Source organism: Peromyscus maniculatus, chromosome 23 (genome assembly GCF_049852395.1).
Source record: "Peromyscus maniculatus bairdii isolate BWxNUB_F1_BW_parent chromosome 23, HU_Pman_BW_mat_3.1, whole genome shotgun sequence".
NCBI lineage: Eukaryota > Metazoa > Chordata > Mammalia > Rodentia > Cricetidae > Peromyscus > Peromyscus maniculatus.
This window is the reverse complement of record NC_134874.1, coordinates 15309120-15325654: the sequence shown is the minus strand read 5'-3', so window position 1 is coordinate 15325654 and position 16535 is coordinate 15309120. Positions and strand designations below refer to the sequence as shown.

Sequence of the window (16535 nt, the reverse complement as noted above, 5' to 3'; positions counted from 1 at the left end):
GGCGGCCAGGGGAGGCGAAAAGAAATGAATCATACACCCCCTACCCCCCAACCGCACCCCATCCCACCCCACCCCATCCCAGCAGGGGTCAGCTCGACCGACGTGCAGAACCAGCTAAGCCAAGCTAGCCAAGCCATCCGGGGTGACTTGCAAAAATTCTGGGCACTCCTTGGCTAGGAAACCGGGGAGGCGCCTGAAATGCCAAGGCGCCCGCGGGCGCAGGCCTCTCGGTGGGTGCCCCGGGGCGTCTGGCTCGCTCGTTATCGCGGCGGTCTGGGGCGGGGGTGGTGGTGAAGGATGTAGGGGCGCGCAGACAAAGGGGCGGCGGGGAGCTGGCGAGCGGCAGCGGGGAGGGGCGGGCGGGCGGGCGGGCGAGCGGGCGGCGTCTTCTCCTCCCGGCCCCGCGGCGGCGGCGGCGACGGCGGCGGCGCGTCACGTTCTCTTCCCCGCCCCGAGCCGAAGAGCCGGGGAGGCGGGAGGGAGGCGGCGGCCGCGGCGGCTGCTGCTGCTGCTGTGAGGCAGGTGGCGGAGACCCGCGGCGTCCCGGGCGGTGAGCGAAGCCTGTGTTTTCTCTCTCTCTTCTCTCCTTCCTCGCCGTTTCTCTCCCTCCGCTCCTTCCCGCCGCGCTGGGGTCCCGGCGAGCCTGGGAGAGGAAGGCTCGCTCGCCCCTCTGCTCCCGCCACGTCCTCCCCGGCCGGCCGGGGCCGCGGCTTGCGGCGGCGACCCGGGCGCACCCGGTGACGGCGGGCAGTGAGGAGCGGGCGAACGAGCGAGCGAGCCAGGGCTTGGCGGCGAGCCGCGCGCGGCCGGCCGGCCCTGTCAGCCGCGGCCCGGGCCTTGCCTTCCTCCCTCCCGCCCGTCTCAAGATGGAGCGTGGACTCCTTGGCCCCCCCTGCGCCGCCGCTCGCCCGCGTCCTCGCCTCAGCTCTTGGGATCGGGGGGTGGTTTGTTTGCGGGGAGCTCCGGGGATGGCTCTGCCCCTCGTGGAGGCCGCGGGTCCGGTTGGACCTGTTGCCCCGGGACGCCGCCGCCGCCGCCGGAGCCCTTCCTCCTCTAAGTCAGGCCGGGGACGCCGGGTGCCCCCGTGTGCGAGCCGGCATGGAGGGCGTCCTTGCCTGGGTCGGCCCGGCCGGGCCACGTCCCTGCTCGGCCCCGGGCTTTTGTGGTTTTGTTTTTCCCCCCTCTTCGGATCCCTCGGATCTCTGAGAAGGTGGAAGGGCGGGCGGGGCCGCACGGGGGTGCCGGAGCTCTCTGAAATCACCGCTGCCGGGTAACCCGAACCTGCTCCGGCGGCCGGGGATTGGCGCGGGAGACGGATGACACTTGTTCGGGGAGGTGGAGGGGGGTGGGTGGCGGCGGGGAGGGGATCGGGGGCGGGGGAGAGCGTTTAAAAAGCAGAGGCTGCTGGTTTTTTCGCCTCGGATTTGGAGGTCTTGCGTTATGATTGAAAATATATATATATATATATATATATATATATATATATATATATATATATATATATATATATATATATATATATATATATATATATATATCGGATTTTGATCCTGGAGTCCGGCCCTGAAATCCCGCTGTCTCTCCTCTTCATGTGGCGTTTCCATCTGCCGGGAACCGCGCACCACCACCCCCTTCCTCCCTGCCCAGCCCCACCTCTCGGGTATGGAGACGAAATGACACGTTAGGTCTGTGACCCATGTGGATGGGTACCTGTTTTTAGCAAATAATTTGGGCGCCAATTACTGTGGGTTTTTTTGTTTAAGGAGCGTGGAGATGATTTCTATAATTTTTTTTTCTTTTTTCGTGTGTGTGTGTGTGTGTGTGTGTGTGTGTGTGTGTGTGTGTGATTCAGCAGCCTGGCCTCTCTTCCTCTTCTAGGCCAAGACTGTGCCCGGCTGCTTGGGGCTCTGTTAAGTATTTATGCCGTGGCTGGCTGCCGCGATGTGATGATTCTGGTTCTAGGATATTGTTATTATTTCTCTTATTAGTGGTTCCCAGTCAGGAGAGCGGTGTTTGGCTTCTAGGCATGCTAGCTGAGAATCTTTGGCCAGAATCCTCAGGCATTGCTGCTCTAAAGCCTCGGGGGCATTTCTTTCTCTTGAAATAATAACAATTAACGTTTATTGAGGGCTGCTTCTGGCCAGGCTCTGGGGCAGGTGTGGGGTTTTGAATCTCCTCGTAATTCATCCAACCTAGGAAGGTTGTTGTCATCCACATTTGCCGAGAGGGCATTGAAAGGTCAGAGTCACAGCTAGTAAGTGATGTCAGGAGTTGTACTTCGGTCAGCTTAGTAGTTTTTGTCAGCCCAGTGAATCAGTGGCTCAGAGCAAGGCTGGACATTATGAAAGCTAACAGAGTGGGTGAGTGCTCCTTGTTGAGGTTCAGAGGAAGCTATTAGGCATCCACTAGGCCCACTTCGAAGGGGTAAAAATGAAACTGGGTGGGAACTTTGCTAGGATCCCCGAACATGAAGATCTTGCTGTTTTCTGTTTATTTATTTTTTATTTATTTATTTTACAGCCATTGTTTAGCTCAAAAAAGCAAGCCAATCTGGTTCTTTTTTGGTTTTTCTTTGTAGCTTTGCGTCTTTCCTGGAACTCACTCTGTAGCTCAGGCTGGGCTCGAACTCATCTCCCGAGTGCTGGGATCAAAGGTGTGCCCGGCCAATCTGGTTCTTTAAGGATATAAACTTTAAGGAGTTTCATAGTTTCTTCTAAGAATTAATTTTTAGTACATTTAGTGTGTGTGTTTGTGTATCATCACATGGGTGTGGAGGTCAGAGGTCAGACCTCTTGAGGGAGCCAGGCCTTCCCTTCTGCCATGGAAGTCCATGGATCAAGATCTGTGCTACCCAGGTGGGTCCAGTGGATCAAACTCAGGTTGTCAGACCTGGCTGCAAGCACCTTTTCCTGATGAAGCCGTCTTTCCAGGCCTAGAAGTTTAATACTTTATTTATTTTTACCCAGTTTCTAATATTAACTTTGTTACATGACCCATTATGTTTGTGGATTAACTCAGTAATGTTTGATTTTTTTTTCCCCCCTGTAATAACCATGCTTGGGATTGGACTGATGCCTTAGACAGGGCAGGCAAGCACAGCCACTGAGCTTCATCTCCAGTGTGGCTTTAAAAATTTTTAATTTAAGCAAGGCGGTGGTGGCCCACGCCTTGAATCCCAGCACTTGGGCGGCAGACCCAGTTAGATCTCTGTGAGTTCGAGCCCAGCCTGGTCTACAGAGCGAGATCCAGGACAGGCACCAAAACGACACAGAGAAATTCTGTCTCAAAAAAAAAAAAAAACCCAAAAAAAAATTTAAAATTTAATTTTAATGATTTATTTTTATTTTATGTGTACAAGTGTTTGCTTGAGTGTGTTTGTGCACTGTGTGCCTGCCAGGTGCTAGAGGAGGTCAGAGAGGATGTTGGATCCCCTATAACTGGAGTTACAGATGGTCAAGAGCTACCATGTGGGTTCTAGGAACTAAACCCAGGTCCTTTGCAAGAGCAGTAAGCACTTTTAACCTTTGAGCTATCTCTTTAGCCCTGTTTATTATATATATATATATATATATATATATATATATATATATATACATATATATACATAAACACAGACACCCAAGGGGTGGCAAGTATGTGCATGTTAGGGAAGTGCCCAGGGAAGCCAGATGGGAGCTGGAGTTACAAGTAGCCTCCCAATGTGGGTGCTAAGAGCCCAGCTCAGGTCCTCTGCAAGAACAGCACTTGCTTTTAACTGCTGAGCCGTCTCTCCAGCACTCCTGCCCCTGCCCCCTACTTTGTGGAATTCTCTGCACAATTCTGCCATTTTATGTGCTCAAAATGTTTATTTAGTTGATTGAAATTATGTGATCCATAAATTTCAAGACTGGCTTTGTAGATGTCAGAGCTAAAGGAAAAAAAAAAAAAAAAAAAAAGCCGGGCGGTGGTGCGCACGCCTTTAATCCCAGCACTTGGGAGGCAGAGGCAGGTGGATCTCTGTGAGTTCAAGGCCAGCCTGGGCTACCAAGTGAGTTCCAGGAAAGGCACAAAGCTACATAGAGAAACCCTGTCTCGAAAAACAAAACAAAACAAACAAACAAACAAAAAAACCCCCAAGTGTTCATGGTAAAGACACAAGGAGATGGCTTAATATTTGTTGACATTAAAAAAAAAAGGCCATTTGACCCAAAATTTCCATACTGGTGCACACCTTTAATTCTTGAGCTTGTGAGGCAGAGGCAGCCTGGTCTACAGAGCTAGTTCTAGGCCAGCTAGGGATACACAGTAATAGGTTGTCTCCAAAAACTGTAAAAACAAACAAAAAAGCCAGTTGGGATTAGCAAAATGGCCCAGAAGGTAAAGAATCTCGCCCTTCAATCCGATTCATAGGACCCACTGACTCCTGAGAGTTGTCCTTGGACCTCACATACACACACTAAATGAATTAAATGTAATTAAAAAAACAAAAGCCATCTATCTATGAAGTGTTTGGTGACTTTTCACCCTGTTTAACTTCCTATTATCCGAATAGCCAATTTTCTTGTACAAATGAGGTGAGAGATCAAATAGTTTTTCTTGTCCCTCCCTCCCCCGTGTCTCTCTCTCTCTCTCTCTCTCTCTCTCTCTCTCTCTCTCTCTCTCTCTGTCTCTGTCTCTCTCTCTGTCTCTGTCTCTCTCTCTCTTTCCTTTTGGTTTTCCAAGACAGGGTTCCTCTATGTAGCTCTGGCTATCCTGGAACTTGCTCTGTAGACCAGGCTGGCTTCAAATTCAGAGATCCACCTGCCTCTGCCTCCCAAGTGCTGGAACCAAAGGTGTGCGCTACCATATGTGGCTCCTGGAGTTTTTCTTTGACATGAAAAAGAAATCAAAGAGTCAATGTTATTAGTCATGGCAAGCCTGTACTTCTCCTTTCAATATCGTGGAAGTGTTGTGATTCCTCCAGAGGCTGTTTATGGAGCTGTGGTGAATCTGTCTGTCTGTGTAATGAAGTCTGTTCAGTATTCACACCACAGGTACTTATCCAGCCATTTACTGTGCCATATACCCTTTTAGTGATACAGGCTAGTGACACAGCCCTGGATAAAATGACCTAACCTCATTCTCTTAGAACTTCTCTGCCAGCCACTGGTGGCTTTTAATCCCAGCACTCGGAAGGCAGAGGCAGGTGAGTCTCTGAGTTCGAGGCCAGCCTGGTTTACAGAGTGAGATCCAGGACAGCCAGGGCTACACAGAGAAACCCTGTTTTGGAAAAACAAAACTTCCCTTCCCCTAGGAAGATGATACACATATTAAACATAAGTATTTTATCTATTAGAATGCCATGCATGGCAAAGAAAAAAGAATACTAACCAGAGAAGGAGGAATACAAAGAGTTGTGGATAAAATTATAGGAGTTTCAGATAGGGTTGCAAGAGACCCAGCTGAGAATGATTTCAGTAGAAATGTAAAGAAAGTTAGAGAATGTTAGTCCCTGAAGGAAACAGGGATCATATGAAAGAGGGACCAGAAAGTTCAACTTGATATCGGAAGCTTGGAGTGCAGATCATCTGAAGCCTTACAGGCTGTTACCCTGAAGCTATTTGTTAGAATACTGAAAGACCCGGAATGATTTAGTGTGTCATCCATTCATTTATCCGCTTGTCTGTCTGAGAGATGAGGTTGAACCCAGGCCTCTCACATGTACCCTGCCAACACTCTACCACTGAGCGGTGCACACACTGCCCCCCCCCCCCCCTTAACTCCTGGCTTAGCCTCCTGCATGCTGGGATTCCAGGTGGGAGCCATCTGACATCGTACCTGACCTTTTGGGCCTCCTCTGCCTCTCAAGTGCGGGGATTAAAGGCCTGTACCACCACCTGGCTCCATACCTGGCCTTTTTGTTTGTTTTGTTTCTTGTATTTGAGACCGGGTTTCTCTGTGTGGCCTTGGCTGTCCTGGTGTGCCACCGCCACCAGGCTTCATACCTGGCTTTAAAAAAAAAAAGGGATCTTATATGTTGCCTTTGATCAGCTAGATCTCACCATGCTGCCCCCTTAGTGTCTTGCAGTAGCTGGGGTTGGGTATTGACTACCATGCCCAACTTTCTGCTGTCTTATTAACTGGGATCAAGGTTGAGTTAAAAACATGGAGAATGAAAAGTTCAAAGAATTTTACTGTCTGGCTTAAAAGTCTCATAGCTAATGAAAACAGAGCAAGAACTGAACCCTAGTTTATGTTATTTTAGCAAATGTGCAAAATGCCTTGGCAATAGAAGGTATTTTTGAGTGGCTGCTCAAAAGTTGGCTAGCCAGGTACTGGACTTGACCCCTCCATGCACACTCACACTGGGGATTAAACCTCGTTCCATACATGCTGTATTCCCACCACCACTTTCCTATTGAGTATATACTTTTTTTGTATAATTTATTTTTAATTTTATTGTATGTGCATTGGTGTGAGAGTGTCAGATCCCCTGGAACTGGAGTTACAGATAGTTGTGAGCTGCCATGTGGGTGCTGGGAATTGAACTCAGGTCCTCTGGAAGAGCAGTTAGTGCTCCTAACCACTGAGCCATCACTCTAGCCCCGAATATAGACCTTTATACTTTACTATTAAAATTTTTTTTTCTGTGTATGGATTTTTGCCTGCATGTATGTCTGTGTACCACATTGATGCTGTGCTTGTGGAGACCAGAAGAGGCAGTTAGATCCCCTGGAATTGGAGTTACAGATGGTTGTAACCCTGCATATGGATGCTGGGAATTGAACCCCGGCTCTCTGGAAGAACAGCCAGTGCTCTTAACCGTTGAGCCAGCCTGTTTTTGTACATCAGCCCGGGACCTTTGTTTAACCCCAGGGGTCTATGTCATGAGGTGTGCATATGTTCTTCTCCCCAGCCCTATTTCTGGCAGCACAGCCCTGCTTTTTAGTCTTAAAAGTTTCATGGTTCTCTTGAAACACGCGCACACACACACACACACACACACACACACACACACACACACCACCCCCGCCCCCCCCAAAAAAAAAAGGTTTCATGCTTCAGTTTCTTTTTCTTTTTTGGGTGGGAGTGGGGAAAAACACAGTTTCTAAGACAGGGTTTCTCTGCGTAGCCCTGGCTGTCCTGGAACTCACTCTGAAGACCAGGCTGGCCTTGAACTCAGAGATCCACCTTCCTCTGCCTCCCAAGTACTGGGTGGGATTAAAGGTGTGTGCTGCCACTGCCTGGCTGGTTTAAACCCAGTTTAACAAACTTTTATATAAGTATTTTCAATCTTAACTGGAAAACAGTATCTGCAGTATTCTGTATGAGTTTTTTAAACAGCTGTTTAAGGAGGCTTTAAATTATTTCAACATTTTATATATTTTTAATAAACATAGGGTATGTTTCCCATATAGGTGGAACTCAAGAATCCATATGCTTTAAATCAGCATTACTGATGGTACTGTACAGGAATTTTAGGGAAGAGTGACCTCTTCAGACTGTAGTCAGGGTACAGAAGGAGCTTCTCCCACTCCATTTTTTTTTTTAAATAGATTGACAGATTGTACTTAACCAACCTTGAATTTGGCTAGGACATCTGGGTTAATATCCTGGACCTGGCATGAAGTTCCAAGGAATCTTGGCCACAATCTGTAAAGAGCTTTTTTCCCTTTACATCTCCATCTGGCACTTCTAGAAGGACAGATTCCATTAGCACTAACTCAGTGGGTGGGTCTAGTTTTTGATTGTCTGTTTATTGTGGTCTAGCAACATCTTAAAAGTACTTTTTGCAAAGTCCTTGAAAAGAGGAAATAGTCCTGTTACGGAATCCCTGTTGGGACACCTATCTGGCATCTTAGTCCCTGGGGAAGCTTGCGTTTTCATCTGCGTCCTGTGTCTCTTCGCAGGAATCTTCATGAGCCTGAGACAGACATTTTGCTTCCCTAAATTTTATGTAATCATGTGGCCCAGTATGCTTCCAACTTGAATGACACAGTTGGGTGTCTATATTCTCCCTCGCTTACTTATATCTAAGCTTGGTTTAAATCCCAGTTGAAGAGCCTGACCATTTTTGTCACTTGAAAGTGGCAAGTCCTTGATTGACAATGTTATTTTTGAAGCCATGGGCCTAAGGATCCAGATGTTCAGGATGTGCAAATCATCTGGAATTTGGGTTTGATGGATAACAGAAAGGCAACTCTGATTAGTTTTTCCCTTCCGACTGTACAGATTATTTTTATTTCACATTTGTGTGTGTGTGTGTGTGTGCGTGCATGCGTGCACGCGCCACAACATGAATGTGGAAGTCAGAGGATATGTTAATTACTTCACTGTTGCTGTGATAAAACACCATGACCAAGTCAACTTACGCAAGAGAGTTTATTTGGGCTTATGTTTCCAGAGTGAGAGTCTATAATGGCAGAGGAGGCAGGACCAGAGAGCTGGAAGATTATATTTTCACCTGTAGGCATGAAGCAGAGAGAGCAATCTGGAAGTGGGGTGAGGCTGTGAACTCTAAAAGCCACCCCTAATGATGCTTGCTGTACCACCTCCTCAGACAGCACCAACTGAGGGCCAACACACAGAGATCCGCCTGCCTCTGCCTCCCAAGTGCTGGGATCAAAGGCGTGCGCCCCTACTGCCTGGCTCTAGAAATCTTTTTTTTTAAAAATATGAGTAGCCAGCCGGGCGGTGGTGGCGCACGCCTTTAATCCCCGCACTCGGGAGGCAGAGCCAGGCGGATCTCTGTGAGTTCGAGGCCAGCCTGGGCTACCAAGTGAGCTCCAGGAAAGGCGCAAAGCTACACAGAGAAACCCTGTCTCGAAAAACCAAAAAAAAAAAAAAAAAATATGAGTAGCCTTTATTGGTTGCAGCAGTCAATTGAAGAGTCCTGTTCTTGTTATTTAGGTCGTATCTACAGATCCAGTTAAAGCCTGAAAATATTGTGTGTGTGTGTGTGTGTGTGTGTGTGTGTGTGTGTGTGTGTGTTTTGCTGGAGATTGAATCGAGGACCTTGTGCATGCTAGGCAAGTGCGCTACTGCTGAGCTACAAGCCCAGCCCCTTGAAGACTTTGTTTTTCAAGACTTTTACAAAAGTGTGTATATGTGTGTGTGTATCTAAGTGTGGACTTGTGTATGTGAGAGCAGTGCCTGCAGAGGCCAGAGGAGAGCATTGGATCTCCTCGGGCTTGAGTTGTAGGTGGTGGTGAGCCACTGACCATGGCTTCTTGGAAATGAACTTAGCTCTGCTGCACGAACAGTATGCACTCTTGACTACTGAACCATCTCTCCAGCCTCAACCGTCAGTTTTTGTCATTGTTTTGTTTTTTGTTTAGTAAAAGATTTGTAGCCGGGCGGTGGTGGCGCACGCCTTTAATCCCCGCACTCGGGAGGCAGAGCCAGGCGGATCTCTGTGAGTTCGAGGCCAGCCTGGGCTACCAAGTGAGTTCCAGGAAAAGGCGCAAAGCTACACAGAGAAACCCTGTCTCGAAAAACCAAAAAAAAAAAAAAAAAAAAAAGATTTGTTTTTATTTTCTTTACGTGCGTTTGTCTGTATATATGTGTACAGTGTACATGCTTGGCAGTTGTGGAGGCCAGAAGTGGGTGTCAGATCCCTGTAACTGGAGATACAGATGGTTGGGAGTTGCCAAGTGGGTGTGGGAATCAAATCTGGGTCCTCTGCAGAACAGCAAGTGTTCTTAACCATTGAGCATCTCTCTGGCCCTCCCCTGCTTAAAACAGCTACAGAGAGAGAGAGAGAGAGAGAGAGAGAGAGAGAGAGAGAGAGGGGAGGGGAGGGGAGGGGAGGGGAGGGGAGGGGAGGGGAGGGGAGGGGAGGGGAGGGGAGGGGAGGGGAGGAGAGGAGAGGAGAGGAGAGGAGAATGAGTGAGTGAGTTTAGGCCAGAGGTCAATTTTGGTGTTCCTCAGATATCACCCCTGCTTTTATTTATTTATTTATTTATTTATTTATTTATTTATTTATTTTGAAATAGGGGCTCTGACTAGTTTTCAACTTAACCAGTTAGGCTAGGATGGCTAGCCAAGGACTTCTGGGGGATCTACGTTTCTCAGCCTCTCCAGCTCTGGAATTACAACTATAGGGCACTGGGCCGCAATCCTGTCTTTTCTTTTTCTCTTTCTTTCTTTTTTTTTTTTTTTAATTAATTTATTTTTCAGAGCTGAGGACCAAACCCAGGGCCTTGCGCTTGCTAGGCAAGCACTCTACCACTGAGCTAAATCTCCAACCCCTCTTTTTATTTGTTTTTAAATATTGGTTCGAGGGATTGACCTCAGGTCCTTATGCTTACGTAGCAAAAACTTTCCGAGATACCCCGAACCCTGTCCTTGTGTTGTTTCCTTTGAGACAGGATCTTACTGTGCAGCCTTAGCTGGCCTGGAACTTGCAATGTAAACCAGGCTGCCTCTGCCACTGTAGTGTTGGGATGCTGGGCCTGTCGCTTCTCTTATTAATATATTCCATATATTCATCAGGCAGTTGTCAAGTACCTGCTATGGGAGGCACTAGCCCAGATAACCACTAGAGGAAAACAGCTTCAAACCCTGGTCCAGAGACACCTGCCTGCTCATAGAAGACAAGTTAAGGGCTGGAGAGATGGCTCAGAGGTTAAGAGCACTGGCTGCTCTTCCAGAGGTCCTGAGTTCAATTCCCAGCAACCACATGGTGGCTCACAACCACCTGTAATGAGATCTTGTGCCCTCTTCTGGTGTGTAGACATAATGCAGGCAAAATGCTGTATACATAATAAATAAATAAATCTTTAAAAAAAAAAAAAGAAGACAAGTTAAAAACAAGAATTTATTCTTTTTCCTTTTTTTTTTTTGAGGTGGGGTGGGGAGTCTTCTATGTCGACTTGGTTAGCCTAGAACTTACTGTGTAGGCCTGGACTGGCCCCAACCTTGCAGTGATCCCCTTACTTCAAGCTCTTGAGAGCTGAGATTATTGGTATGCACCATTATACCCAGCAATAGCTCTCTTTCCCTTTATTTTTTATTATTATTATTATTTTTTTTTGTTTTTTCGAGACAGGGTTTCTCTGTGTAGCTTTGCGCCTTTCCTGGAGCTCACTTGGTAGCCCAGGCTGGCCTCGAACTCACAGAGATCCACCTGGCTCTGCCTCCCGAGTGCTGGGATTAAAGGCGTGCACGCCCGGCCCCTTTATTTTTTGAGGCAAGATCTCATTGCATAGCCTTCGCTGGCTGGAACTTCCTATATAGACCAAGCTGGCCTTGAAGTCACAGAAATCCACCTGCCTCTGCCCCCCAAGTGCTGGGATTAAAGGCGTGTGTCACCACATTTAGCTTACTTTTTTTTTTTTCATTTACAAGTGTGTGTTTGTGAGTGTGTGTGTGTGTGTGTGTGTGTGCGCGCGCGCGCGCGCGCGCGCGCGCGCGTGCAGAATTACAGGTGGTTTGTGAGTTCTCTGATGTGAGTGCTGGGAACCAAGCTTGGGTCTTCTGGAAGAGCAATAATGCTCTTCAGTGCCCTAGCTGCCTCTTCAACCTTTTCAGCAGCCCCCACCCCCTTTAAGGTAGATCCTCAGTGTACAGCCAAGGATTATCTCTGAACTGTCGATCTGCGGTGGTCTGGAGTCCTAGGAGGTGTGTGCTACCATGCCCAGCTCCATCCTCTTCTTGACTGCAAACTCCAGCTCTGTTATTTTGTGGAAGACTTTATTCAAATCTTGGGAGCCCCAGTTCTTTCATCTATAAATTGTGGATAACAGCTGCTCGATCGTGGGCATGTAGATTAACTGGAGCAATGGGTGTGAACTCAGTAAATGCTCCTCTTCTCCCCCCCACCCCCCTTCGCCTTTCAACCAACAGTATCATTCTGTCATTTCGGTCGTACTGGGAGACAATGAGGTTTCCTGGCCTGAGAAATGGAACCTTTCTTCCTGCCATGTTGACAGCGTTAGTTTGAGTAGGAGTGACTTGCGTGACTGAAAGGGCATGTTTTAATGAGCAGTTGTCAGTGGGGAACTTGTGATTGACAAGGACTTCACTGTTCCGAATGGAAAAGCAACTTGCGCTCCTCCTGTCAGAACTTGTGTCCTGCCAGCTTGCAGGCCCTTTTGTGTGCTCGCCGGTTGTCTTTCTCGAGGTTTAATTAAAGGTGGAGTTTTCTTTCAGAGGTCTGGTAGAACTTGCTGTGTGTCTGCATGGCAGGTTAGCTACACACGACCGTGACCAACACTGAACCCGGCACCTAAAATCCAAATGAAAGCAACTCTGAGTTTCCGCTGACGGCATCTAGGCTGAGTGCTCCAGACCACGGTGAACTTGGGAGCGCATTGAATAGACCGACGGCTTCTTTTGAAATCGGCGTTCTGCAGTCTGCTTGTCAATCTGGAAATGTTCCTTTTCCCGTTGGCTCTCAAGACCCACAGGAACTGTATAGTTGCTCATTTGCCAAGTAAAAACAAAAAGCCATTTAAAGAGGGGAGCCCACATCCCAAATAGTGAGGGAGTTTCCGAGTCTTCTGAGTTGTCTGTGTCCTTCTCTTGTTCTGAACAGTTGGTGTGCCCCATCAAGGAGCAGCAGCAGTGTGCTGCCTTCTATTCCTCTGTGAGGATTGGGAAGGCAGGCAATTGGAACACCCCTGAAATGCCCCTTTCCTATCCCTGCTGCGTATGACAGATCAGAAACTTGTTTGCCAGCGCGCTCTAGGGTCAGCAGTCTATCTAGAGATTGAGACTATTAACTATTAACTAACAAGTGATTACACCTTAGTATCAGTTTCCTCAGTGGTAAAGTGAGTTCGTTGAACTAGATTGCTAAGGTCTCTTCTGAGTCGGAAGTTTTATGTTGCTATATTAAGCATCTTGTTCCCTTTTACACATTAGTATAATTGACTGCTGCTGACCTTAAATTCTTCTGGGAGATAATAACCACAGCTAGTCATTTTAGTCTCCTTTAAGATCTGTTTCTGAGCAGTGACATGTATCAGAATTACAGAATCACGGGAATTTTTGTAGAATGTCCTGCGAATGAACAGAGTAGCTCAAATTATTTAGCTTTCTGGGTTTCTTATTTTTCCACATTCTTGTGCAGATGGAAGAACGTTGGGAGGCTGTTGGTTTTTGTGTATGGAAGTCATAAGAACAGTAGTCCTCAGCTGGGCGGCGGTGGCGCACGCCTTTAATCCCAGCACTCGGGAGGCAGAGCCAGGTGGATCTCTGTGAGTTCGAGGCCAGCCTGGGCTACCGAGTGAGACCTAGGAAAGGCGCAAAGCTACACAGAGAAACCCTGTCTCAAACAAAACAAAACAAAACAAAACAAAACAAAAAAAAAACAGTAGTCCTCATTCCATTGAGCCAAGCAGATATTCGTAATCTCTGGCAGTTGCATCAGAGCTTAGAGTTCCCCTTAAAAACAGCATTGTCTAAATCCTAGCCTCTGCTGGGGTTGGTTGCATTTTCTCTCTGTCTCTGTCTCTCTTTCCCCTCCCTTTAGAAAACCACTGAGTACGACTTGTACTCTATTCTGTGTCATACACCCTAAGTTTTAAAACCATATAATTTTCAAGTATGACTTAATTTTTTCAGAGGATTATGTCTCCGTCTGACTTTTCCGAAAAGATGCCGTAAACCTTCCTATTCACTGTCAGCGTCTTATTGTGTGATCCTTTCAAACCAACGCTTAATGCTGACAGGTTGATTTTATAAATTGCTCTGTGAGGGCTTGATCAGAAGAAACTGGAAGTAAGACTCCCTTGTAACACCTTTTGAGTTAAGGAGCCAATTAATTTTCTGATTCTCACTGGCTTGTCTTGGCCCCGGAGTGTCTAAACGGGCTTCTTGACATTGATCATTTGAATAGTGACTGCTTTGTTTACTATCATCTCTGTTCTTTACTCTGGCTCTTCGAGAGCAGTACTTTGCTCTTTCAACTTGTTCATTTTAAGGCTGCTGAGTCTGTCTCTTTCATTCATTTTTCTTCTTCTTTCAATACTGGAGATGGAATCCAGGGCTTTGCATATTCTAGGCAAGTACTCAAACTACCACTGAGCTACCTCCTTAGACTGAGACTGACCTTTTAAAAAGGTTTAGGGGGACCGATATGGGGGTGCATGCCTTTAATCCCTGAACTCAGGAGACAGAGACAGGAGGATCTTTATGAGTTCCAGCCATGGTTAGTGAGATCCTGCCCCCTCCCAAAAAAGCACATAGAATTTGTATATGAAATATTCCTAAATACTTACATAGAGAAGTATCAGGGAGAGTACGTCTAGCAGTCTTACATCAGTGTCCTGATTGTTTTTTTTTGTTTGTTTGTTTTTTTTTTTCAACTGGATACAGGTTAGGGTCATCTGGGAAGAGGAACCTTGATGGAGAAAATGCCTCCATCAGATTGCCTGAAGGCAGGTCTATAGGATATTTTCTTGATTGATGGTTGATGTGGGAGTGCCCAGCCCACTCTGGACAGTGCCAACCCTGGGCAGGGGAGGGATGGGTTGTGTAAGAAAGCAAGCTGAGTGAGCCAGTAAGCAGGGTTCCTCTATGCCCTCTGCTTCAGTTCCTCCCTCCAGTTTCCTGCCTTGAGCTTCACCTGATGATGGACTGTAAGCTCTAATTTAATAAACCCTCTTCTCCTCATGTTGCTTTTAGTCATGATGTTTGTTTGTTTTTGGTGTTTTGAGACAGGATTTCCCTGTATAGCCCTGGCTGTCCAGGAACATGCTCTGTAGACCAGGCTGGCCTCGAACTCACAGAGATCTGCCTGCCTCTGCCTCCTGAGTGCTGGGATTAAAGGTGTGCGCCACCACTGCCCGGCAACTTTTCCCTTTTTAAAGCAGTATCTTATGCCTCTTACCTCACCCTCTCAGGTGCTGGGATTACAGGCATGGGTTTGTTTGTCACTTTTGAGCTAGACTTAGATATTGCATTTTCTAGTTTATATGAAAAGTTTTTCTCAATTTCATTTTGCATAGGATTTTTTCAGGTTGTTTGTAGTTAGTTTTTGGCTCACCTACATGTTTAGGAAGTTTAGACTTTGTATTATATTTCAGGTTTTCTTGGTATTATATTTTCTTTCACTTTTTTGACAGTTATTATATAACCTAGTCTGGCTTGGACTTCACTAGGCTAGCGTCACACTCTCAATCTTCCTGTTAACTTTATGTCATGGATCTGGGAGGGGCTCTTTATCTTCTCTACCTTTGAGGATTAGTAGTGACTGAGGAAGGGGTGACTCAGAGAGACATTTTCTTCAGTGGTATAGGCACTGGTAAGGTGCCCATGTACCTTAACTTTTTTTTTTAATAACTTACTTATTTTTATTTTATGTGCATTGGTGTTCTGCCTGTATGCATGTGTGAGGATGTCAGATCTTGTAGTTACAGACAGTTAGTGGGTGCTGGGAACTAAACTCATAACCTCTGGAAGAGCAGTCAGTGCTCTTAACCGCTGAGCCATCTCTCCAGTCCCTGTGCCTTAACTCTTAACCCTTTAACCCATAATACCTTAATCCCTGGCCCATACTCCTGTAAGCAACCCTAGTGAAACTCATTGGAACTCACACACACATACACACACCATGAAAGTAGAAGGTGGACTAGTAGTAGAAGGATAGAGGCGTGTCACTGTGATCAAAATACCTTATGTGGGGTTTGGCACGATGGCGCAGAGGATGAAGGCATTTGTCATCAAACCTGACAACCTGAGTTCAATTCTCCAGATCTACGTGGTGGGAGGAAGGAACCAGCTCTTGCAAATTGTCCTCTGATCTTTACACATAGACGTTCCCACCCATCCCCAATAAGAAATAAGTATTAAAAAGTATTATATGCATACTTGAAAGAATCACAATGAAACCTATCATTGAATAGTCAATATATGCTAATGTCTTGTGATAAAGACGCTATGACCAAGGCAACCTTTAAAAGACATTTAATTTGGGGCTTATGGTTTCAGAGGGTTGGCATCCATGATGGCGGAGCAAAGGCATGCAGCAGGAGCAGCTGAGATATGGGTAGAGGGAGGGAGGGAGGGAGACTTGAAATGGCTCAAGTCTTTGGAAATGTCAGAGCCTGTCCTCTACGTCTCCTAATCCTGCCCAAACAGTTCTACCAACTTGGGAACAAATATTTCAACATACAAGCCTATGAGAGCCATTCTTATTCAAACCATCACAGCTAATAAATACATTTTTGAAGTTCATAATCCTCCTGCCTCTGCTTCCTAAGTGCTGGGACTACAGGCATGTGCCATCATGCCCAGCTTAAATTTTTTTTTTTTTTAAATTCCTGGGTTTTCGAATGCTTTGCTAGAAATAGAGAGTTAAATAACTGGGAGGGCTGGAGAGGTGGCTCCGTGGTCAGGAGCACTGCCTGCTCTTGGAGAGGACCCGGGTTCAGTTCCCAACATTCACAAGGTGGCTCACAACCATCTGTAAGTCCAGTTTCAGGGACACCAACCCCATCTTCTGACTTCTGCAGCCACTAGACTTGCATGTAGTGCACATACGTACATTCAGGCAAAACAGTCCCAACTTAAGAGTAAATAATCTTTTAAAAAAGGAACGGAAATTTGTGATCTCTCTATCCCATCAAGAG

At 46.8% G+C, this 16535-nt stretch overlaps 1 protein-coding gene across 25 annotated transcripts in view; it reads left to right on the top strand.

Annotated features, from left to right (window-relative positions):
- Positions 1-417: 417 nt before the first annotated feature.
- Clip1 (CAP-Gly domain containing linker protein 1) overlaps positions 418-16535 on the top strand; it is a 118183-nt gene continuing 102065 nt past the window's right edge. For all 25 annotated transcript variants that reach the window (XM_076560054.1, XM_076560051.1, XM_076560047.1 and 22 more), the window contains exon 1: positions 418-550. The gene's annotated coding sequence lies outside the window, so the exon portion shown is untranslated. The remainder of the gene's footprint in view (positions 551-16535) is intronic.